Source organism: Neltuma alba, unplaced genomic scaffold (genome assembly GCF_004799145.2).
Source record: "Neltuma alba isolate B1F8T4 unplaced genomic scaffold, ASM479914v2 tig00012201_pilon, whole genome shotgun sequence".
NCBI classification, from domain to species: Eukaryota; Viridiplantae; Streptophyta; class Magnoliopsida; order Fabales; family Fabaceae; genus Neltuma; species Neltuma alba.
The window spans coordinates 542,782-570,153 of NW_021636740.1; the positions used below are offsets into that span (position 1 = coordinate 542,782).

A 27,372-nucleotide genomic window follows, 5' to 3' on the forward strand; every position below is an offset into this window, starting at 1 on the left:
TACAACTGACTTCAGAATACAGGGGAAGCTACCTCTCTGGCATTTTGCCAGCACTGCCATTTTTAAGCCGCGAGTAAAAAAAATTTGGAAACTGGACGAAAAATATAAAAGAAACAAAAAAGATAAAATGAGTCCTAAATGGTCAACTAAAACACACATTCTCAAAGCGGTGTTGCCTAAACTACTCTGGCCTCCGACGAGGACTAGAATATACAGCCTCCACGTTGTGCACTTTATGAGGCGAATTCACAATTTAACTCGTTGCATTTGTGGTGGGCTGAAAAAAGCGATTGCTGCCAGCGCTGGAGAATTACTCTCATTTTTCAGAAAGTGAGCTGAGAGCTCAAGGCTACAGAGAGTTTCCTTAAATCCCATGTCCCCATACTGGGGGAGAATGCAACAGCACCCAAAGCTAAAGCAACAGCTGTAAAGGTCAAACATGTCATACACCCATGACTTCGCGATACTCTTCCTAGGATTATTTTGCTATACTTATCAGCATCCTCAAGGAGTGCTAGCTGAGCAGCATCTGTCCCACTAGACAACGCTTTATCATTCTGTAGCCAAAAAGTAGCCAGTCATTATTTAAAGAAAAAAATTCACATATTATGAAGCAGTCATATATAAATGAATCAGCACGGCCAATCAGTCCATGTCAGGGGTATGGGTAAGCAGCTCCAGATTACTTAAATCGACAATATCATGTAGGTATATGGATGAGAAACTACCTTTGCCTAAAATTTCTTAGAGTTTCCCTCAGGGGCTCGAAAGGAGATATTTTTGCTGCGTGCCCAGTCCAATCTTCAGAAAGTTGTTTCAGAATGGAAACACTTGCTTCTAAGTTGTCTGGATAAATTTTTTCCTGTCCGTGATCAATAAAATATGAGACTAACTAAAATAAAATAAAATAAATCGAACTGCCCTTCAAGACATAAAACATGCAAAAATCTTGTATGACGTCAGCCGCTTCTTTTGACAACTCAGGATTGCCTGGAAAACACAGCTACGCTACATATAATTTCTAATATATATTTACTTCTCTCTAATATTTCATGCGGGAACAAAAAAAAGGAAACAACAAATGAAGCTATAAAATATGGTTCACATACCTTCTCCAGCTGCCCTGATTGCAAAACTAAATATTTGCTGTGAATTTTGCTTCATTGCTTTACTTCCAGGGGAACCAGCGAGAGCTACCTCTTTCAGAGTGGAATATATTGCCTCAAACCTTTCAGTAGCCTATACAGAAACAGCAGATGACGTGAGTCTTGAAAGCACATTATGGGCTACAACAACTGAATTGCAAACATGCAACCAGATGAAAATCCACCTTTACTCTAGCCGAAGATGTGGGGAATGTAACCCGCATTAATATTTCAAATGCAGATGGTGGAATTAATCGCTCCCCTTTCCTGACTGCACCATTTATTAAAATAGGCCGTGCTTTTGGAGCAGACAAAATTCTGCTGCCAATACAAAAAAATAACAATGGCATCAAGAAATTGCAATACCACTGAGGAAAAAAGGCTAATAAGAAACTTGCTTAATTACATACTTCTCTACAAGCTGCAAAACCAAATCCCTGGACTGTGGATTAACACTTTTGCCGCTCACTATTGGCAGGAGATTGCGTGCCCAAGCATATAAACCTACTGAGAGGTCTCCTATTGAAGCCTGGACAGAAGTACTTCAATGTTCAGCATTATAAAACTGAAGGGAAGAGAAGTCAAATTGAATGTTTTAGGCATTTTTCTGGGGGGACTCGTATAGTTGTTTCAGCATTCAGCACTCACCTGAGATATCATCCATACAATCACTGGAAGCTTATCGTGGCCTTGATACTTTGAATTGTCTCTCAATATGGGTAACTGGCTAATTAGAACATCAGGCTTCCGCCGCAACACCATAGCTAAGACTGCAAACATTGCAACCTGCAAGAAATGCCAATACAAAGTGAAAGATAATATATATTACCATTTCAAAAAATATTTATAATTCCCCATGAAGATTGTACCATAAATTCAACTCAAGCTTCCTCTTTTAGCCATATATCTAGATGCAAGGCGGAAATGAATTAGGTGCTAGAGAGCACGTCATTGGCAATTCATTTATTTATTTTCTCTAGTTTATGGGATCTACAGGTCACAAAGACCCTATAAGAAAATGAAAACAACGATAATACTAAAACAATCATCAACACTGACTCATACATCAGCTACTTGCACATAGTTGTAGTTGACATTAACTAGACTCAACCCCATTGAATAGCCCCAGAATGGCATACAGGACTTAATGACATAATTTAAAAGAAAATATCAAATCTCGTTCAGAGATGGAAAGCCCATAAATATAAAGAACTCATTGATGAACTAGTCAAACATCAGTAATTCAAGGCAAACCGCACTGTTCACCAGTGGGATCAAGTTACCTGAGATTTTGCAGTCATGTGCTGTACAGCCTTTTTGGAGCCCTTGGCCACAGCTTGCTGGCTAGCCAAATCAGCAAGAATACTGTCTAGAGACCACAGCACAAAGGAACTAAGTGCCTCAAGAGAACGTTGATTGATCCAGTCAATTGATGTCTTGTATACAAGGTCAGAAATGTGAGATAGCGGCATCTGGAAATGTAAACTTGTTAATTAGCTTCCCAGGAGAAAGTCAGATAAATAAAACGAAAATTATTATGGTCACATAAGAAAGAGTTTGAATGCTAATGATGTCCATCAGATTTTGTTCGAACATTATCTTACCATAACATCAAGTAATCTTACAAGGCATAATAAAATCTACAATGGTACAAATAGAAAGGAATTAGCAAAAAATTGTGTCGTGTTACAAACACATTCAGAAATTTCAATATTGTATGATCTCATCACTACCCCAAAGAATGTCGTGAGGCATGATGGTCTACAAACACAAGCAGAAAGATATTAGAACATTATCATATTGTATAATGGGCAGCTTTCACTTGATTCATTCAATGTTTAGAATATTCAAGGGAAAAATCGCGATACATGGTTTCCGATAAGTTTAACGTTCATAATTACAATCATATTATACTCGCCGATAAGATCGCACCACATTTAGTGGCACAGAGAATTAAAATCAATATGCATTTCAATTTAAATTCCCAATCACTTCATCATCAAGAATAAAGAATATCAAAGAAAGAAAGAAGCAATACATTGGAAAGCATTCTTATTTTGAAAAGCAATACAGAACCTCAAGGAACAAAGACACTCTGGCCTAGTTCCCATTTTTATTTGAAGGTGACCAAAGGTTCACACTTCAGCGCGTACATTCGCAATCTAGTTCCCAATGGTCAGCGCTTTTCACCATAACTACATGCATGCAAATAAAATGCGCGGCTTATAAGTCGATGTCAGATGTCTTTTGATGCAATCTATCACAGTTAAGCAACAGTGACAAGCTTATCAAGGCGCCGTTTTTTTATTAAAAAACTTCGGTCTTCCCAAATTATCATCACGACTATAATTACATGGATGCATGGATCATATAAGAATTAGAAGAATGGATAACTCACATCAGCCATCTTTGACACTGTTGATCTATCACAGTTAAGCAACAGTGACAAGCTTATCAAGGCGCCGTTTTTTTTATTAAAAAACTTCGGTCTTCCCAAATTTATCATCACGACTATAATTACATGGATGCATGGATCATATAAGAATTAGAAGAATGTGAAGAGCCCACAGCAGAAAATGCACGCCCAAAATAATCAGCAAACCGCATCATCTGTATGTCCTGCTGCGACTCGTATGATGTCTGTTGGAAAAAGCAAACAGACAATTAAACCGAACGCAGTTCCTCCCTGAATCAACAGATCAAACCCACACACACACACAGTCGTGGGTGATTCACAACCCATAAAGCAAGTAAGATGCCACACCGATATCTCAGCAAGAAAAGCCGCCAGATCAGCCGCATCAATCTTCGCAGCCGCTTCGGCAACGGTCACCTTAGGCTTCTTCGGCTTCTTCTGCTTCACCTTCTTCACTTCCTCCACTTTCCCATTCTCCGGTGCATCACCATCTTCATCTTCTTCGTAATCATCGTAATCAGGCCGTTGCTTCGATCTGGGGGGTACATCAACATCACCGGCATTGGCCGCCCTCTGTGCTTCGAGAATTCTCCGGCGCCGGTCCTCTGACTGCTGCTCCAGGGACCGGAAAAAGTTGTCAGTACCGGCCACGATTTCACTGGTAGCAATCCTATTAGGATTCGCGTTGGAATCAGAGTTGTTGGCGGGCTTAGTCTTCCTCTGTCGCTTAGCGTAGGTGACCTTCTGCCAGCCATGGTCAGGAGCAGTGACCCCATTTACTTCACTAGCGCTTGACTCGAAAGCCGCATGCACTCTTCCATTGTGGCGAGCAAGGCTTCTCGATTCCTCACACTTTTTTCTTTTTGGTGGGAACCGTGAGGGGAGAAGAGAATTGAGGAGGGTCGATTTTAAAGAGAATTTTATGAAGTTGACTTTGTTGAATTTCACCTTTATTTGAGGTCTGAATTACGACGCTGCCACGAACTAGGTGTTAAACAAAAAGGGCGGCACGTGTTTTAACCAATAGTTATAGAACGCGTGTCAATTTAATCACCATGCAGAGTACGCAGAAAGGCAGAATAATATTATGAGCACATGACAAAATATATATATATATCTATCTTGAGCGATATATCCTATTTATAAATTTATTTTAATATATTTTATATAAATAAATAAAAATTTTAAATTTTATTAACTTTCATCTAAAATTTAATAATTTTTTTACTTTATTCCTATTTAATATATATTAAATCTCGTATAAATAAAATCAACATAATAATAAATAAAAGATAAAATTATATATCCATATAAAAAATTTCTCTTAATATCCTTATAAACAGGACTATAATATGTCTTGTCTCTGCTCTCTAATCAGAACCAAGGAGTAAAATGCTACTAATTAATAGTCCTAAATATAATACTCAATTCACTTGTTTTTTAATGGATAATATGTTTTAAAAAAAATCCCTATTGATTGTGAGGCATCTTTATCCAAGTCTCCTCCGGTCCTTATATATACATATTTAACTAATTTGATTAGATAAAAGTTAGGTAAGTTAGTTAATTATAAGAAATTGACATATTTTTCCTAAAACACCTAATCATCTTTTTTAATACCCCCTCTCTCTTTTACTTATTATGGTTGAGGGAGTATCTATAGGGGTAATTTAGAGAAAATTGATAAATCTGAGAAATGGGTCTTATATTTAAAACCAAATCAACTCAAGAATTGGGTCTTATATTAAGGACCCGAGGAGCATATAATTTCAATGTATATGATTAAGTAAGGTAATTTAAAAAGTCAAAATACATTAGTTAGAGATAACTAACTTAATTGGATACATTAATTATACATAATTAAATTAACTAATTTTTTAAATTAAGTATTTTTAATGAAATTGTAAATTAAGCATTTAGCCTTTATATTAAGCAGTGAAGGATATGAAAATTCAGTCATGATAAAATAGATAGAGCCCCATGAATATAGTTCACATTTCAAACTCGATAAAGTGAGTGTTTAATAATTAAAGAAACAGGTTGGTGTGAGCGTGTGACACTCGCTTTTGTGATATTAGATCTCTATCTCACTTAACTCTCATGTAATAATAATTGAAAAAAAGAAGTTCACATCACAATCACAAAAAGGGAAAGAGTTCTCCGGCTTTTTTAAATTAAAAAGACCAATAGGGACAAATTAAGAAAAAGTATGTGATTGATAAAATTAATTAGTGAATGGTAGATCTGAAAGTGGAGGTAACATTCATCAATTAAGTTTTTCAATCAGAAACTTTGTCTCAATTTTTCTTGTTTTTTTGGCAAAAAAAGGAATTTAAAAAAAAAAACCAAGAGGAAGATTGAGGAAAAGTAGAAGACGTCTCTTGAATATCAAACCAAGAAGGGGCCAGGAGCACGTGATCTGTGACGGTATGAGTGTGATCGACAAAAGATGAGCTTTCGCATCTAGAAGAGGACGGATTAATATTAAATCAACAATAATTAATGATCACCCAATAGCCATTTAACACCCTAATTACCCCTTCACCTCCATATTGCTCCTTGTGGCCATGGGCTTACTGTGACATGATCAATTATGAGTATATAAGTAATTTTTTGGTCATAATTTGAAATATAAAGTAAATACATAAAAAAAATTATCTAAAATTATATAAAATGTAATTATAACTATTTTTAATTGTGATTTGAAATGAAGTCTGGCTGGGCAGCAACTTTCATTCTTTCAGATGATCTCTATGTAGTGCCTGCTGATTCGGATTGCATGGGAAAAGCTCTTGGCGGCCACGGCTCTGAAAAAAGGACCATCTGCTTTGCTATGTACGCCGTCACGTTAAAAGGAAGTCTGTAGGAGGGACGTACGAATGATTAGTAAAACTGAGTTGGGAAGATAAAGCCATTGCATGAATCACACGATGACGTGTCCATTTTATTTTGCACCAACGAGAGTAGACATCCTGTTAATTAATTTCTTAAAGATAATTGCTAGTATGTATAGCCGAATCTTTGGTTATAGAAAGACATTGAACAACTTGGTTATCGGTAAAGGATTACCTAGGACCTATTCTGCATGTTTGGATTTCGTGATCCTCAAGAATATTAACATTAATTGGACTACTCTTGATTCCTTGTCCGCAACAACAAAGAATTATTCCTTTTTTGTTTTCTCTGTTCCCTTCCCTTCTGCCTTCTTCCTTTATATAGTCCCTCTTCCTCCTGTTTTCTCTGACCACTTTTCTTCCTGCAGTTCCCCAAAATTGACAGCTCCTTCACTTGTAATAACCCTTTTTTCCCTTTCTCTATCCAGCTAATGGTCACTGAAAATTTTGACTGATGAGTGTGTATGGGTTTCTCATCATGCGCTGGTGGCAATATGACTTTCCCGTCATATATATTTACTATTGACTTTGACGTCATGGGTTAATTTTGACATGATATTTCTTTTTTGATCATAAGCTTGAAACTAATTTGTTGTCTAGGTTTCTGATTTTGATTGGCCAGGTATCATCATCATAAGTCGACTGGACCATGCAGAATCAGCAGCCGAAGGACATAACATACCAGAAAATCGCATGGACGATCAGAAGCTTCAGGACATTGAAGACCAATACCCGACATTACTCTGAGGTTTTTACTATCGGCGATTGTAATTGGTAACTGGAATCTGTCTTTCAAATACTACAATACAATTCCTCATTTAATTGTCATATGCGTGTTCGTTTTGAGAATTCAATATTTATAATAATTGGGTAGAAATAAAATAAAAAAGACTGTAATTAGTTGATGGTCAGATCATCGAAAAAGCTAAGTTGCATGGCTGAGGAATAGATAAAATTTAATTAACATATTCATACAATTGTTCTTTTGCCGTAAATGATGCAGGAAAGTGTGTGTATACCGAGGAAGACAGGACGGCAAGTTTTTGGCCATATATTTGTACGTAGCCGATGCTTCGAGTTTGCCTTCAGGGTGGAGCATAGATGCAGACCTCACTCTCACTGTGGTCAATCAAGTTTCCAGGGAAAAATCTGCAAAAGGAGGTACCATCATTTCATACTTGTTCATTATTTACTCCGCTAAAACTTGTTTTCGGTTCGGTGGTCTCATTTTTAGATCGGAATGGGATGGCTCGATCTCATATAATAGTCTTTCAATTGAATATGCAGATGTAAAACACAAGTTCTGTGCACATGCAGTTAATAGGGGTTACGCATCTTTTATGCCTTTGAGGGTACTTCAGGACCCATCCAGTGGGTTTATTTTCAAAGATAATTGTATTGTTGAAGTTGAATTTTATGTGGTCAAACCTGATCGCATTGAGCCTCCAAGCCATTTAACTTATCCTTCCTTGTCCAAGGAATCCAAACAAGTTCCCGTGAAGGAACCAAAGTGGTTGAGGATGATGATGTGGTTGATTCAAGGATTTGGGGCGAATAGAGAAGAAGAACTTGAGATAAGTAGATTAGACTTAAGTTGGTTGGAACCCTTGTTAAATCTGCTTTAAAAATGAAAGGATACGAGGAGAAGGCAGAAAAAGTGAAGAAGTTGAAGGAAAACTTGGAGGCTTTGGAGACAGAAATGAAGGAGTTAAAGGAAAAACTGGGTGACTCAGACCAAAATGTTGAAATGATAAGAAAAAGATTTGGCCAATGTAGAAGAAGGCTTCGAAGAAAAGGATTTAGATGCAGAAATTGGATATGGAAAACCCTAAAATAAGGATGTGGATGATTACCTAATGTAAAAGGACCACTGGATGCGTAGAATTCTTTTATTATTATTTACTTTTTATGCCAATCCAACGTTTCATGTTTTATATTTGCCCGAATCTTTTGTTATTTTCTTACAGAGACGTATATTCTCTCAAAACAAAAAATCCATATTATACGCAGTATAATATAACAAAATTACAAAAAAAAAATTGCATAATATGTAAAAATCATAAATCATTTAATCCAAATTAACTGTCCAATATGCACTTGAAAACAACTTACTTTACATAAAAGAATGATTTAGCAGATACTGAGACCATGCCTACATGTAAAACTCAATCCATAAAGTTTACATGCACGCAATAAATACCTATGTGTGAAGAAAATTGAAAAGTACTCCTCTGGTCTTTAATATAAGACCCATTGAACTAATTTGATTAAATTAAGAAAGTTAGATGATTATAAAAAATATGACATGTTTTTCTTAAAATACCATAATCAACTTTTTTAATATCCTCTATCCTTTTTGTACATACTTGATTATGATCGAGGGAGTATCCGTATGGGTAATTTAGAAAAAAATTAATAAATAGGATAAATACGTCTTATATTTAAGACTAAAATCAATTCAACAATTAGGTCGTATAAGTAAATACACTGAGTCACTATTTAGAACCGCAAGGAATAATATACCTTTAAACGGAACCAGTTGAAACTAATACATTTATTTTTCTACCGAACTATAGTTAAACTTTCTAATCCAACGAAAAGGGCTTCTATGTTCTGTAACTGTTGAGAACAACTTTTTAGATATTTTTGTAAAAGCAACAATATAATCAAAGAAAAGATGAACCATATATATTTTCCTCATGTTGATTTTGAAATATACAAAGATCACCGGCTGTTAATCACTTAATCCCCACTTATAAATGCAGTATTTTTTCATAGCCGATCTTTTCTTGAGATATAGACCAGAAAATGACAGCATGCATGTCTCTAGACTCTAGGAACATTATGACTTACCCAAAGAGTTTCAATCAGACAACCTTTAAATATTGGGTCACGCAAGCCAATGGACAACTTGGGTAATTGGTAAAGATTACCTAGTTCTTACTCTAAATTTGGAATTTCTGATCCTCAAGAATAGTGACATTGAAGTGTCTTCGTTGTCTGCAACAAGAAAGGATTATCTTTCTATCTTCAGTTTTGTTTCCTCTATTCAGCAGTTTCCTTCTGTTTTCATTTATATATATATATATATATATATATTTATTCAGTTCCCCTTCATGCGTCATTGAAAGATCAGGGTCTCTGCGTCTGCGTCTAAAGGCTGCAAGCTTCATCAATACGGGAGTTACGATCGCATAATCTCTCATTCATTGTGCGGTCACCTTTCAAATAACTTGCTATGGTTTCAATTTAATTTTACCATCGTCACTATTGGCCGGTTCTTATACTCGATGTTTCAAGTTTAATTTTGTCTTGTGGCGTTAACGGCTTTCAGGTTTTTAATAGTAGTACCATATAGAGATGTCACAAGGTGATATAACCTTCAAGAAAGTAGCATGGACTATCAAAAACTCCAGTACGTTGAAGAGCAATCACAGACACTGTTCTGAGGTTTTCACTATTGGCGGTTGTGATTGGTATGAGTTAAAATCTATCACATAATACACGTATCCTTCACCTCTTCTTATCTATTATTCTATATGAATGCGCCTCATTTCTTTCTTCACTCCTTTCTTTTTTATTTTTCAATGGAAAAGTAAGTATTAACGTAATTTACAAAAGAATACAAGGAAACCATCTAACCTCTTTCTTCATTCCTTTTAGTCATCACGTATGCATGTTTTTTTCGTTCGATCAATGACATGATAGTTATCCATTCAGATAAGATTGTAAATTAACATATTAATGCAATCACTCACTGTTCTCTGTGTGTGTGTGTGTGTTTTTTTTTTTTTTTTTTGGGAGAATGGTCATAGGAAAATTATTTTATACTGTGGGAAGTATGCGGTTATACATTTGGAAGTAGCTAATGCTTCGAGTTTGCCTCAAGGATGGAGTATACATGCAGCCTACACATTTACAATCGTCAATCAAGCTTCCATTAAGAATCTTTCAAAAGAGGTGCCATTACATGATCCTTCGTTGTTTATTCTTTTATCTATTATTCTATATGAATGCGCCTCATTTCTTTCTTCACTCCTTTCTTTTTTATTTTTCAATGGAAAAGTAAGTATTAACGTAATTTACAAAAGAATACAAGGAAACCATCTAACCTCTTTCTTCATTCCTTTTAGTCATCACGTATGCATGTTTTTTTCGTTCGATCAATGACATGATAGTTATCCATTCAGATAAGATTGTAAATAACATATTAATGCAATCACTCACTGTTCTCTGTGTGTGTGTGTGTGTTTTTTTTTTTTTTTGGGAGAATGGTCATAGGAAAATTATTTTATACTGTGGGAAGTATGCGGTTATACATTTGGAAGTAGCTAATGCTTCGAGTTTGCCTCAAGGATGGAGTATACATGCAGCCTACACATTTACAATCGTCAATCAAGCTTCCATTAAAGAATCTTTCAAAAGAGGTGCCATTACATGATCCTTCGTTGTTTATTCTTCTAAGAGCTGCTTTCGTTTTGGCAGTGTCATTTTTATGGTATCCCTTTTCTTTCTCAAAAATTAATTTTCTCCTGCAACCTAAAGAGTAAGTAAATAAAATATTAGACTATGATATTAAGGTCTAAGATTATAATTAACACTGGATTATAATTTTATATCGGAATGGTGTGGCCCAATCTTATAGTCGTCTTTCACTGATGTTCCTCTGCTTTTGGGGGAATTGAATGCAGATTTCGAAAGCCAGTTCCATGCTGCAAAATCTATCACATAATACACGTATCCTTCACCTCTTCTTATCTATTATTCTATATGAATGCGCCTCATTTCTTTCTTCACTCCTTTCTTTTTATTTTTCAATGGAAAAGTAAGTATTAACGTAATTTACAAAAGAATACAAGGAAACCATCTAACCTCTTTCTTCATTACTTTTAGTCATCACGTATGCATGTTTTTTCGTTCGATCAATGACATGATAGTTATCCATTCAGATAAGATTGTAAATTAACATATTAATGCAATCACTCACTGTTCTCTGTGTGTGTGTGTGTGTGTGTTTTTTTTTTTTTTGGGAGAATGGTCATAGGAAATTCTTTACTCAGAGAACTAGGAAAATCTTTTACTCAGAGAACTAGATGATTGGAAGATTACGGTTATATATTTGGAAGTAGCTAATGCTTCGAGTTTGCCTCAAGGATGGAGTATACATGCAGCCTACACATTTACAATCGTCAATCAAGCTTCCATTAAAGAATCTGTCAAAGAAGGTGTCATTACATGATCCTTCGTTGTTTATTCTTCTAAGAGCTGCTTTCGTTTTGGCAGTGTCATTTTTATGGTATCCCTTTTCTTTCTCAAAAATTAATTTTCTCCTGCAACCTAAAGAGTAAGTAAATAAAATATTAGACTATGATATTAAGGTCTAAGATTATAATTAACACTGGATTATAATTTTATATCGGAATGGTGTGGCCCAATCTTATAGTCGTCTTTCACTGATGTTCCTCTGCTTTTGGGGGAATTGAATGCAGATTACGAAAGCCAGTTCCATGCTGCAAATAACCCCGATTGGGATTCTCTATTTTATATGGATTTAACTAGGCTTCAAAACCCATCTAGCGGCTATATTCTCAATGATAAATGCATTGTTGAACTTGAATTTTCTCAAGTAAGCTCTCAAGGCACTCAGGTTGAGAAGGCATTGGTCCAAAAGGATGATGATGCTGTTGAGTTCAAAGATTTGGGACAAATAAAGAAAGCATTGGTTCCACTACTAGAGGAGGCTTGTTTGTTGCATCCTTCGTTGATGGATTGTAAGCAAAACAGAAGTCTTGAATTTACAGAGTGGGCATTTACTGCACTGGGTCGAGTTCTGCAATTTCTAAAGAACAAGAAGTGGAAAGATATGAACGAGAAGGCATGTGAGGAGCTTCAACAATTGTGGGGGGAGCTTGAGATGAGCAGATTAGACCTGAGTTGGCTGGAACCTCTCGTTAAATCTGCTATAAATATGAAAGGATATGCTGACAAGGTGGAGAAAGTGAAGAAGTTGAAGCAAGAGTTAGTGGTTTGGGAGGTAGGGATGAACAAGATAAAGAAAAAGCTAGTAGACACGGAACAAAGTGTTGAGATGATAAGAAAAGAATTGGTGAATGCAAAACAAGACTTTGAAGAGAAGGATTTGGATGCAGACATTGGGTATGGGAAGCCCCAAATTAAATCTCAGAGCACAAATATTACTTGATAATGTAACATGCTACCTGCTTTATGCTTGGGTAAATCTGCCACAACTTTCCTAATTAATTAAGCGTCTAAATACAGAACTGTGCTTCTTTAGAAAATGTCTAAAAGGATGTTCTCAAGGATTCCAGATACAGACCACATATTGAGCATGCGTCCAGGAATATTCTGACTTCCCCAAACGAGTTTCCATTAGACAACCTTATAACAGGATTCCTTAATCAAAACATCTTAATGAACAAGTATTTGACTGTTTTAAAAGGCTTCTGATGTATTTTGTTTTCCCCATGAGGATTAATGCAATGTTGCTTGACTCTATTTAATGCCGCGCCTAGAGTGACATATCTTCGAAACATCAGAGAAACCTTTACAAATTTCAAAATCTCAAAAGGAAGTACAAGTAAGATAGAAAAATCAAAATGAAGTTTTTAGTTGTGAAAATTTTCCACAAATTCCAAATAAAAAAAATCAAATACTAATTACTAGGTCTTCCGAATTTAAGAAAACTAAACATTGCTTTAATTTGGGATTACTAATTTCCTTAGCACAAGAAATATCATGACGTGTCCCTTTTATTTTCTACTTGTCCATGTGTTCCCTTTCTCATAATGAATTGATATATAGCCGAATCTTTGGCTGGGCAAGTCAATAAAAAGAACTTGGGTGTGGGTGAAGAATTACCTAGTACCCACTCTGCATTTGGAATTATCTAAGCCCCAAGAATAATCTTGAAGTCTCTTTTTGTCTCTGCAACAAGCAAGGATTACCCCTTTCTATATCTTCATTTTGATTTCTTTCTGTTTTCCTTTATAATGATCTCTTTCGTGCGTCTTTGTATTAGTCTTGCGGCAATTAGTATCTGCATCTAAAGGCTGTGAGCTTCATTTCCCGTACTTATTACAGGTTCTGGTTCCTGGTTAACTAAATTTTATTATGGTTACTGTAGGTTCCTATATTCGAAGCTTCAAGTTGATTCTTGTCTTATGCATGCATTAATGAGCTTCAAGCAATTGATTGAATATATATATAAATATCAAAATGAGACTGTACGAAGGATATGTCATGCAAGAAAATAGCACATGGACAATTAGAAACTTCATTGCATACCATTATGAGGTTTTAACTATAGGCCATTGTGCTTGGTAACTGAAATCTATCGCTTGTGTATTTTTCATCTCGTGTTCTTTGAAATCTCTTCTTTTATAAATAGAACAAATCCTCATTTCTTTCTTCTCCACTTTTCAGTTGTCATATTTTTGTTCTTGGTTCTGTGGATGATACAGTATTTCTAAATTCGGTTAAAATTTAATTCAAACGCTGCATATGGTTTTGGGGTGGGGGGAATTGTTGTGGAATAGTTGCCTTACATAGAGGAAGACAAAACTGGAAGCCTCTGGTCCATCAGGAATGATGATCCTCCTTTTTTCATGTTTCTTACGTTCATTTTCCTTCTGTTTTCGTTTATAATTCCTATGATCCTCCTCCGGCTTTCTATTGATTTTTCTTTTTGCCATATTCATTGCTGGCTTTGACGTGTCGGTTGAAATCCTCTTCATCTGATAGCTTGTGATATATGCATAAATGCTGAAAACTAATTTTATTTTACCCTTGACCAACCCAGCTGTGCTGTTGATTTTCGGGTTTCTATCGTGCTTAGGTAAACATACAAACACAGCAAGTTGATTGTGCGATGAAGAACCAGGAATCGAAGGATATATTAACATGCAAGAAAATGGCATGGACTATAACAAACTTCAGTTCACTCATCTTCAATGTCCCACACCATTCTGAGGTCTTCACGATCGGTCAATGTGCTTGGTAATAGACAAAAAATTTTTGCACAGGCAGAGGAGGAAACTCTCTCTCTCTCTCTCTATATATATATATATATATGTTATCAGATATATAATAAGCATAATATAATTGTCGTAGGAGACTTGTTGCATACAGAGGAGAAAGAGACAGCAAGTCAATGGCTATATATTTGAAAGCAGCCGATGCTTCAAGTTGGCCTCAAGGGGGGAGGGTACTGGCAGCCTTCAGCATAACGGTGGTCAATCAACTTTCCCGGAAAAAATCTCTGACACGCGGAGGTATTCTTGCATATTCATTATTGTTATTCCTCTTCTAAAAGGTTGTTTTCACTTCGATGGGGTCATTTTTAACTGTAAGATCCTTTTTCTAAATTTGAAAACGGCAAATTTTTATATTTGGGTGATTTCATTGAATAATGCAGAAGTAGATGTACAATGCAAGTTCTGTGCAGCTACACCTACATGGGGTTTTGGTAGTTTTATGGCCCTAAGTGAACTTGGGGATTCATACAAGGGATATATGTCCAGTAATAAATGTATTGTTGAAGTTGAATTATTCTCCGTGACATTTGAAGGCATTAAGCCTGCAAAAGATGATGATGTTGTTGCCTTCAAGGACTTGGGAAAAATAGACAAATCGTTGGTTCCACTGCAAGAGGAGGTCTGTTCGGGGCATCCTTCATTGCTAGACTGTATGAAGAATAAAAGTCGCAGGTTTACTGAATGTGCATTTACTGCATTGGGTCGAGTTCTGCAATTTTTTAAGGACAAGAGGTGGAAAGAAATGAATGACAAGGAAGCATCTGAGCAGCTTCAACAATTGTGGGAGGAGCTCGAGATGATCAGATTAGACTTGGGTTGCCTAGAACCTCTTGTAAAGTCTGCTTTAAATATGAAGGGATATGATGAGAAGAAGGAGAAAATAAAGAAGTTGAAGCAAAACTTGGTGGTTGCAGAGACCGAAATGAACATAATAAAAGAAAAGTTGGCTAGCACAGAACAAAGTGTTCAGATGACAAGAAAAGAATCGGGGAATGCAGAGGAAGACTTTGAGGAGAAGGATTTGGATGTAGAAATTGGATATGGAAGACCTTAATCCTGTACATGGATAATGCAACCAATTCAACGCATCCTAGATATATGTACGGAGATAACAGTGTTGTTATTTGATTTTTTTTTTTTAATGCTAAATGCCATTAAAAGATTCAACAATGAGTAATTTTGAATTAAAATTTTGTTCTGATTTTAAATAAATTAAGAAATAAACTAACTAAAATAAAATTAATCGAAAAAAGTTAGGACTTATGTTAAAGATTTATTGTCACTGTTTAGAGATGGAATGAATTTTGATCTGAATCCAAAATATCATTTGTAAAACGTTTTGACTCATGAACTCAGAATTTAACAGTTTAAGAAAAATAATAATATTTTTTATAGAATATTAAATCTAAAATATTATTAATTTAATTCACATTCTCCTTAAAATATTAGTATTATTTTAATTCACTTCCCCAAAAGACTAGCCATGCGAGGTGACGGCACCAGAGTTTGGTAAGCCTGCAGACTTAGCACTTTGACTTGTAATGCCCATTTTGCTTCCCCATGCGTAGATCTGACATTAACCTTCTTTGAGCCAAACATGCAGAGAGGGAATATTAGCCAAGGAGAGAGTTGCCTTGGTGAAAAGATATGCGCCACGGCACCAGGGAAGTCGAAAGGCAAAAAGCTGCATTTGCACAGAACTGGGAGTATCTGAATTCAAGTGAGACTGCCTTGAGAGGCTATCATAATTGGCAAGACCAAGAGATCGAGCCATCCCATTTCCCATCCAACAATGAGCCGACCAAGCAATCAATAATGATCCCTCCTTTTGCAGATTCTCCCCCCCCCCCAAAAAAAAAAATTGATTGCCACAGTGAAAGTGAGCTCTGCTTCATCCTGGAGGCGACCTCCAAGCATCACCTACATACAATACAAATAGTATATACGTTTGCATACAATACAATATCATCACCTACATACAATACAATAGTATATACGTTTGCATTTTGGATCTTCTCTCTTTCTTCTCCTCTCAAAATCCTTTCTTTCTTTATTGTTAGATAGAAAATAAAGTAGTAAATAGTATAACAGTACAAGGCCCACTAAATTTCTGAGAGTCTCAAATTCAAGTTTCAAAGGATACACATATCTTAGGGGGAAAATAATGAATCCAAGACCAAATTACCAGATACTTAATAATAAGATCTAGAAAAGACATAGGATACCAGATGATAATATCAAAGAAGATTAAAAAAATAGTTCAAATATAATTTTTCATCATAATATTATTATATCATATTATTATTAAATATAAATAAAATATATTAAAATTATTAAAATTTAATCTGGACAATTTATACTCATGAATCATGACACGAAAACAAAAAAATTAATAGGTTAATATAATTTTTCAATCTCTCAATTTTGTTCTCATTTTGATCTCACTTCCTCAGTTTTAATCGTAAATTTTTGGTTTTCAAGTTTTTTTTTCATTTAAATCATTAATCCTTATGTTTAAAAAAAAAACTATTTTGCCATTAAGGACCAGAACCTATGATTTGAATTTGAGAAACTAAACCAAAATTCATGCAAACTTAAAAGCCAAATATTATAGATTTTCCGGTCCTTAATATAAGACCCATTTAACTAATTTGATTAATTAAGGAAGTTAGGTAAGTTAGTTAATTATAAGAAAAGTGACACATTTTTCCTAAAATACCATAATCATCTTTCTTAATACCTCATCTCCCTCTTTTACTTGATTATGATTGAGGGAGTATTCATAGGGGTATTTAGAGAAAATTGATAAATATGAAAAGGGCTCTTATATTTAGACCAAAACCAATTCAAGAATTGGGTCCTATATTAAGGACCGGAGGAGTATTAATCTAAAATTAATTTATAGTATTAGCCAAAACTTTCCATCCTGTCTTCCCCAGAAGTCGGCGGAATAGAGCAACGAAATAGAGCACGATCCTACGTGAATTAAATATAAACATGACAACTAGAATGGAATGGAGATGAAATAATTAGATGAGGAATTGTGTTGTAGTGGTATTGTATTTTAATATTTGATTGAGAATTGCCTCCTCAGTCCTCACATTGGTACTTTACCAATCAGGAGTTTTTTGTTTTGCGAGCGTCAAGATTTTTTTTTTTTAATCATGCTCGTTCAATCATTTTTTTTTTTTTTGGCCTGAAGTTCATCAAAATGCAATAAACCAAAAATTATATTGACTGAAAAATCACTCATGAGATTTTCGGTCAATATGAAAAAGAAATGAAAGAGAAGTGAAACAGAAAATAAAAAGAAAAATTGATAGGCCCCACCAAGAACAGTTCAGAAGCATCTGTACGTGCTCTGTGCAAATATTTTTTCCCACGTTCTGTGAAGTTTTAACAAAATGGCCTTGAAAATAAGAGATAGATATTAGAATTGGAATTAAAAAAATCTACTAAAAAGATATTTAGTATGAGAGTTTACTTAATGCATGGGATTTGATAAACCTTTGTACGTGAGAATAAATAATGCCATGGGAAGAGATGGCATTTTCTAATTTCACATACATGAGTTTGTTTAATATCATGTAACAAGTAATTACTCATACTACGAACTTTTTTACTAATTTTTTTTAATTACAATCTCACTTCCTATTCTTCATTTTTAATGCTTGGTACCAAACGGCACCATGAGGTATTGGCAAAGAATTATCCGGTGCCTACTCTGCATTTGGAATTTCTGATATTCAAGAATAATATATAACAGCGAAGCATCTCTTCGTTGTCTGCAAAAAGAAAGAATTATCCCTTTCTATTTGATCAGTTTTGTTTTCTCTTCTATTCAGCAGTTTCCTTCTGTATTCATATATATTCAGTTCCCCTCCATGCATCTTTGTATATATTTCAATTGCTGCAATTAATTAATATCCAGAAAGATCAGTCTCTGCATGCCTAAAGGCTGTGAGCTTCACCAATAAGGGAGTTACCTTCACACAATCCCTCGTTCACTCTGTGGTAACCTATCAAATCTGGTTTCAATTTAATTTTACTATAATCACTATCGGCCGCTTCTCGTATTGCAAGTTAAATTTTGTCTCATGAGTTAATGGCTTTTAGGTTTTGTTAATACATACAGCTATCATAAGGAGATAGTACGATGACGAATCAGGAGCCGAGGGATGTAACATGCAAGAAAGTAGTGTGGACTATCAATAACTTTAGTACATTGCGGACCAATCACCAACACCATTCCGAGTTTTCACTATTGGCCGTTGTGCTTGGTATGAGTGAAAATCTATCATATATTCTCATCAAAACCTCTCATCTCTTATTCTATGAATACAATTCCTCATTAATTTCTTTCTCCATTCTTTTCAGTCATCATATATGTATGTGTTTTCGTTTCGATGACATAATATTCATCCATTCACATAGAAGATGATTAAACTAACATCTCTCTCTCTTAATATTTTGGGTGGGAGAATGATCGTAGGAAAATTGTTTTATACCGAGGAAGACAAGATGGGAATTATTGGCTATATTTTTGGAAGTAGCTGATCTTTCGGCTTTGCCTCATGGTTGGAGTATATCTGCAGCCTACACGTTCACGGTGGTCAATCAAGCTTCCATTGAAAAATCTGAACGACGAGGTATTATTCCATGCTGCTTCATTGTTTATTCTTTTTTCTCCAGCAGCCTAAAGAGTAAATAAATAAAATAATAAACTGTACTATGAAGGCCTAACAGAATAATTAAAAGTGGATTATAATTTTATATTGGAATGGGATGGGTCAATCTTACAATAATCTTTTATTTTTTCCTTGTTCCTTTAATGCAGCTTTCTACAAAAAGTTCTGTGCAGATAGTGGTAGTTTGGGGTAATCCATCTTTTATGGATTTGGCTACACTTCAGAACCCATCTAATGGCTACATTTTGAATGATATATGTATTGTTGAAGTTGAATTTTCTGAAGTAAGCTCTGAAGGCACTCAAATTGTGGGACAAATAGAGAAAGCGTTGGTCCCAAAGGATGATGATGCCATTGAGTTCAAGGATTTGGGACAAATAGAGAAAGCATTGGTTCCTCTGTTAGAGGAGGCTTGTTTGTGGCATCCTTCGTTGATGGACTATAAGCAAAGGAGAAGTCGTAAGTGTACTGAATGGGCATTTACTGCATTGGGTCGAGTTCTGCAATTTCTAAAGAACAAGAAGTGGAAAGATATGAATGAGAAGGCATGTGAGCAGCTTCAACAACTGTGGGAGGAGCTTGAGATGAGTAAGTTGGACTTGAGTTGGCTAGAGCCTCTTGTCAAATCAGCTATAAATATGAAGGATATGCTGATAAGGTAGAAAAGTGAAGAAGTTGAAGCAAGAGTTAGTGGTTCTGGAGATAGAGATGAAAAAGATAAAGGAAAAGCTGGTTGACACGGAACAAAGCGCTGAGATGACAAGAAAGAACTGACGAATGCGGAACAAGACTTTGAAGAGAAGGATTTAGATGCAAATATCGGATATGGGAAGACCCAATCCGATAGCACTAATATTATTTGATAATGTAACATGCTTCCTGCGTGATGCTTGCGTAAATCTCCTGTAACTCTCCTAATTAAGTGTCTAATACAAAACTGTACCTTTTAAACAAAAAAAAAAAAAAGAAGTTGTATATATATAAGCAGTTTATACCAAGTGTTGAATCGTTCTTTTCTATTCTATGTATACGGTTTTTTTAAAGCCAATTTTTCTATGGATTACGTCTCAGGATGGTTTACTTTGAAGAAGTCTACTATTGCCAACTTATGTTTGGCCATAATTTCCGATTAATTCCATGTTCATTACTATAATGCTAACAAATTAAAGATAACATTCTATAGTTAAATTGAAAAATGATCACCTCTTATGTCATATTTTGTTGCGTCTTGTACCCGAGCTTTAATGTATTTGCTGATTACTGTTATGAGAAGAAGCTAAGTTTTGAATCAATGGATATAGAAGTATGATCAATAAAAGAAATAGTTAATAGAGAATGTAAAACTTAAGTATAATAATAATATTAATCAGGTATATCCCTAGCAACAGTATTAATTAGAAAATAACCATGAAAAAAAAATAAAGTAACTGAGTGTTTGGAAACGGATCTGCATGCGTAATCCAACAACAGGGAATTATATAAATTCTGCAAATCTTTTTAAATATTTTTGCAAAAGCAACGATCAAAGAATAGAAGAGCTATTTCCCTCATGTTGGTTTCAAACAAATCCAGTTATGCAATCTATTTTTTATAGCCAATCTTTTCTTCAGATAAACCACAGATTATTGAAAGCATGCGTCTATGAATATTCTGACTTCCCCAAAAGAGTTTCCATTAGACGACCTTTGAACAAGATTCCTTAAAATTAAACATCCTGGCATTATGAATCAAGTATTCGACTGTTTTAAAAGGCTTCTGATAGATTGTCTTCTTCATGAGCATTAATGCCATGTTTTTTGACTATATTTCATGCTACCATCGCCGTGTATTATACAGTTCTCTTTTCTTTCCTACTTGTCCACGTGCTCCCTTTCTCATAATGAATTGATATATAGCCGACTCTCTGGTTATGCAAGTCAATAAAAAGAACTTGGGCATGGGTAAATAATTGCCTAGCACCTACTGTGCATTTGGAATTACCTAGTCCCCAAGAATAATATTGGAGTCCCTTTTTGTCTCTGCAACAAGAAAGGATTACCCCTTTTCATATCTTCATTTTGGTTCCTTCTGCTTTCCTTTATAATGATCTCTTCGTGCTTCTTTGTAATAGTCTTGCTGCAATCAGTATCTGCGTTTTGAAGGTCTGTGAGCTTCATTTCCTTCCCACTGTTATTACAGGTTTCGGTTTCTGGTTAATTATATTTTATTATGGTTGCTTTAGGTTCCTATATTCAAAGCTTCAAGTTGATTCTGGTCTTATGCATGCGTTAAATGAGTTTCAACTAAGTGATTATAGATATATATATATATATAATATCAAAAGGAGATTGTACGGTAAAGAATCAGGAAACGAAGGATATGGCATGCAAGAAAATAGCACATGGACAATTAGAAACTTCGGTGCATATTATTATGCTAAAACTTTCACTATAGACGATTGTGCTTGGCAACTGAAATCTATCTTGTGTAATTTTCAAATCTCTCGTGTTATCTCAATTCTCTTCTTTATAAATATAACAAATCTTTATTTCTTCAGTTGTCATATTTTTGTTTCTAAAATTTAATTTAAGCATTGTTTATGGTGGTTGGAAGAATTGTTGTGGGATAGTTGCCTTGTACAGAGGGGAAGACAAAACCGGGAGTCTCTGCTCCATCAAGAACAATGACATATCTTGGAATACCAGAAAGGAATATCCCTTAATTCTTCATGTTTCTTTACGTTCAGATTCCTTTTGTTTTCCTTTATTTCTATTCCTCCAATCCTCCGGCCTTTCTATTGATTTTTCTCCTGCCATCATTCATATTGCTGGCTTTGACGTGTTGGTTTAAATCCTATTCATCTGATGGCTTGTGATATTTGTTTATATATGCTGAGATCTAATTTTATTTTAAGTTTGGATTATTTTCACTTGCGATATAGTTTGACATTAATTAATTTGGTCTTCTATGTCATTAAGAGGCTTTTGGTTCTTATTTATACCCTTGACCAACCCAGTTATGTGTTGTTGATTTTCGGGTTTCAATTGTGTTTAGGTAAACATACAAAGGTAGCAAGTTGATTGTGAGATGGAGAACCAGAAACCGAGGATACAATAACATGCAAGAAAATGGCATGGACTATAACAAACTTCAGTTCATTCATCTTCAATGTCCCATACTATTCTGAGGTTTTCACGGTCGGTCATTGTGCTTGGTAATTTGTCTCTTCCTGGGCCTGGAATTGGGCTTAGCAACTGTGACATATACTATTATAATTACGTGTTATTCTAAGAACATCTCAATCTTTGTGCAAGTATATGTGGCATTAGATGAAAATTTTTGCATAGACAGAGGAGAATATATGTATTTAATATATTAATAATCAAATATGTAATAGAATGATATGATTGTCCGTAGAAGACTTATTGCGTACAGAGGAAGAAAGACAGCAGCTCTCAATGGGCATAATATCTGGAAGCAGCCGATGCTTCCAGTTGGCCTCAAGGGCGAGTGGTACTCGCAGCCCTTCGCATAACTGTGGTCAATCAACTTTCCCGGAAAAAATCTCTGACACGCGGAGGTATCTTGCATATTCATTATTCATATTTTTTCCTCTTCTAAAAAGTTTTTTTCGCTTCGATGGTGTCATTTTTAACTGTAAGATCCTTTTTTCTAAATTTGAAACGGTAAATTATTATATTTGGGTGATTTGATTGAATATGCAGAAGTAGATGTACAAGCCAAGTTCTGTGCAACAACGTAATTGGGTTACCCTAGTTTTATGGCCCTGAGTGAACTTGAGGAGCCATACAAGGGATATATGTTGAATGATAATGTGCAGACAAACGTAATTGGGGTTACCCTAGTTTTATGGCCCTGAGTGAACTTGAGGAGCCATACAAGGATATATGTTGAATGATAAATGTATTGTTGAAGTTGATTATTCTCCGTGACATTTGAAGGCATTGAACCTCTAAAAGATGGTGATGGCGTTGATTTCAAGGACTTGGGAAAAATGGACAATCGTTGGTTCCACTCCTAGAGGAGGTTTGTTCGGGGCATCCTTCATTGCTAGACTGTATGAAGGATAAAAGTCGCAGGTTTACTGATGTGCATTTACTGCATTGGGTCGAGTTCTGCAATTTTGAAGGACAAGAGGCGGAAAGAATGAATGACGAGGAAGCATCTGAGCAGCTTCAACAATTGTGGGAGGAGCTCGAGATGATTAGATTAGACTTGAGTTGGCTATAGCCTCTTGTAAAGTCTGCTTTAATAGGAAGGGATATGATGAGAAGGGGGATAAATAAGAGTTGAAGCAAAACTTGGTGGTTGCAGAGACCGAAATGAACATAATAAAAGAAAAGTTGGCTAGCACAGAACAAAGTGTTCAGATGACAAGAAAAGATCGGGGAATGCAGAGGAAGACTTTGAGGAGAAGGATTTGGATGTAGAAATTGATATGGAAGACCATAATCCTGTACATGGATATGTAACCAATTCAACGCATCCTAGATATATGTACGGAGATAACAATGCTGTTATTTGATTATTTTTTTTATGCGAAATGCCATTAAAAGATTCAACATGAATACTTTTGAATTAAATTTTGTTCTGATTTTAAATAAATTAAGAAATAAACTAACTAAAATAAAATTAATCGGAAAAAATTAGGACTTATGTTAAAGATATGTTGTCACTGTTTAGAGATGGAATGAATTTTGATCTGAATCCAAAATATCATTTGTAAAACGTTTTGACTCATGAACTCAGAATTTAACAGTTTAAGTAAAATAATAATTTTTTTTATAGAATATTAAATCTAAATATTATTAATTTAATTCACGTTCTCCTTAAAATATTAGTATTATTTTAATTCACTCACATTCTCCTTAAAATATAGTATTATTTTAATTTTAATCACTTCCCCAAAGACTAGCCATGCGAGGTGACGGCACCAGAGTTTGGTGAGCTGCAGACTGAGCACTTTGACTTGTTAATGCCCATTTTGCTTCCCCATGTGCAGATCTGACATTAAACCTTCTTTGAGCCAAACAAACATGCAGAGAGGGAATATTAGCCAGGGAGAGAGTTGTCTTGGTAAAAAAGATACGCACCACAGCACCAGGGAAGTCGAAAGGCAAAAAGCTGCATTTGCACAAAACTGGGAGTATCTGAATTCAAGTGAGACTGCCTTGAGAGGCTATCATAATCGGTAAGAGTAAGAGATCGAGCCATCCCATTTCCCATCCACACAATGAGCAGACCAAACAATCAATAACGATCCCTCCTTTTGCAGATCCCCCCCCCCGGGCCAAACCCCCAAACAGAACAAAAAATATTGATTGCCACAGTGAAAGTGAGCTCTGTTCGTATGCTTCATCCTGGAGGCCACCTCCAAGCATCACATACATACAATACAAACAGTATATGCATTTGCATCTTGGACCTTCTCCCTTTCTTCTCCTCTCAAACTCCTTTCTTTCTTTATGGTTAGATAGAAAATAAAATAGTAAATAGTCTAACAGTACATGGCCCACTAAATTTCTCTGAGTCTCAAATTCAAGTTTCAAAGGATACACATATATTAGGAGGAAAAATAATGAATCCCGAGCCGGATTAGTCAATACTCACATACTTGATAATAGGATCTAGAAAAGGCATGGGATGCCGGATGATAATATCAAAGAAGATAAAAAAAAATAGTGCAAATATAATATTTCATAAAATATTATTATATCATAATATTATTAAAATATAATTAAATAAATTTAAATTATTAAACTTTAATTTGGACAATTTATATTCATGAATCATGATAGAAAAAAAAAATTAATGGGTTAATATAATTTTCAATATCTCAATTTTATTTGATCTCATTTCCTCAAGTTTCAAATAATAAGTTTTATTTCTCAAGTTTTTTTTTTCATTTAAATCATTAATCTTTATATTAAAAAAAAACTATTTTGGCTATCAGGGACCAGAACCTGTGATTTGAATTTAAGAACCTAAAACCAAAATTCATGCAAACTTGAAAGGCCAAATGTTATATTAATCTAAAGTTAATTTATAGTATTAGCCAAAAACTTTCTATTCTGTCTTCCCGGAAGTTGGAATAGAGCAACGATCCAATGTGAATTAAATATTAAACATGACAACTAGAATGGAATGGAGATGAAATAATTAGATGAGGAATTGTGTTGTTGTGGTATTGTATTTTAATATTTGATTGAGAATTGCCTCGACAGTCCTCATATTGGTACTTTTTAAGTCAATCAGGAGTTTTTTGTTTTGCCAGAGTCAAGAGTAAATTTTTTTCTTAATCATGCTCGCTCAATCAATTTTTGTTTTGGCCTGACGTTCAATCAAAATGTAATAAACCAAAAATTATATTGACTGAAAAATGACCCCTAAGAGTTCGGTCAACATGAAAAGAAATGAAAGAGAAGTGAAACAGAAAATTAAAAAGAAAAATTGATAGGCCCCACCAAGAAGAGTTCAGAAGCATCTGTACATGCTCTTTGTGTAAATATTTTCCCACGTTCTGTGAAGTTTTAATAAAATGGTCTCAGGCCCGTATTATTTGAAAAACAAATGGAAAAGGCAACTACCAGTCAAAGGTAAACTCCAAAGATAGCTAATTTTGCAATATCTCGAGTACATCATCAGGACTATTTCCTTTTAACACTAAAATTTTAACCAATCCAGGGACGAGGACCTGATCTTCCTGGCTTCTTCAGGTTACGACTCTTTCTTTTCAGTTTGTTTCTTTCTTCTTTTCTCATTTCTATCTTCCTCCTCTGTTAACTCTTTTTTTCCAAAATCGCGGCTTCTGCCTTCTCTCTTTCTCCAGATCAGAGTTCAAATTTGTCTTTCATCTTAGGCTTTCAGAGTCCTCCATTGACGACCCACAACCGGCAGCACCTCAAGCCTTCATCTGCAAAGTTTTTTTGTTCTTGAAGGAAAGAGTGATGGAATCTGTTGGGATTTTTATCTTCTGTCTTTTCTCTTCTTCATTAGTCCTTTCACTGGTTGCTTCAACCGTTTTAACACTTGACCCACCCAGTTGTGTTCTTGGTTTGGGTTTTGATTGTGTTTAGGTGAACATATAGACAGAGCAAGTTGATTGCACAATGGAACCGACAGATATACTGGTAACAAGCAAGAAAATAGCATGGACTATTGGAAACTTCAGTTCACTGAAGACCAATGCCCCACATTATTCTGATCCTTTCACCGCTGGCCATTGTTCTTGGTACTTATCAACGTCTATTTTTAATATTTCCAATTAAAGCTCTTCTTTATCATACTACATTACCATTCCCCACCCGTTTCGTTTTCTAGTATTCTATGTGTGTATGTATATATATATATATATATATCTGTTCAGTTCCATATGACGATTCCATATCTATATATTCGGTAGAAAATAGTTTTTTTTTTGTTTTGAAAATCATGTAAATTCGTCGATGGCTAAACTAGTAGGAAAAAAATTGCATAAATGGGCAGAGAACGAGATACATGAATTTTTAGCATATTAATATAATTTTCTTTTGTGGTGATTGTTGCAGGAAGGTTGCAATCTACCGAGGACTGGAAGACGAGAAGTATCTTGGTATATTTTTGTGTGTAGCAGATACTAGTACTCTGCCTCAAGGTTGGAGCATAGATGCACACCTCACCATCATGGTGATCAATCAATTTCCAGCCAAAAATCTTATGCAAAGGTATATCATTCCATGCGCACGTCTTCATTTTTTATTTCTTTGATTAAAATGCTTTTGCTCTGCTGGTGTCATTTTAAGGTATTTTCCCCCCTTGCTTAACTTAATGGGCTGTTACTTCCTCAAACGGCTGATTTTCTCCTCAACTCATTGATAGAGTGCATAAACTATTAGATTACCAAGGCCAAAAAAATGTGAATTGAAATTTTAGATTGGTATGGGACTGACCAATGTTACAGCGGTCTTTCAATGATGTTCCTTTGTTTCTGGCTAATGGAATGCAGGTTTGAGACATAAGTTCCGTGCAAGCGAACGCGTTAGGGGTTTTCGATCTTTCATGGATTTGACAGAGCTTCAAGACCCATCCAGCGGCTATATTCTGAATGATTATTTGACAGTTGAAGTTGAATTTTTGGAACTTAAGTCCGAAAGTGTTCAGCCAAGTCTCCTCGCAAATCCGACGGATGATGAGGCC

The 27,372-nt window shown here is 35.2% G+C and overlaps 1 pseudogene; it reads right to left on the reverse strand.

The window, feature by feature from the left end:
• Positions 1-323: 323 nt before the first annotated feature.
• On the reverse strand, positions 324-26,928 carry LOC114724825 (uncharacterized; annotated as a pseudogene).
• Between the last annotated feature and the right edge of the window lie 444 nt (positions 26,929-27,372).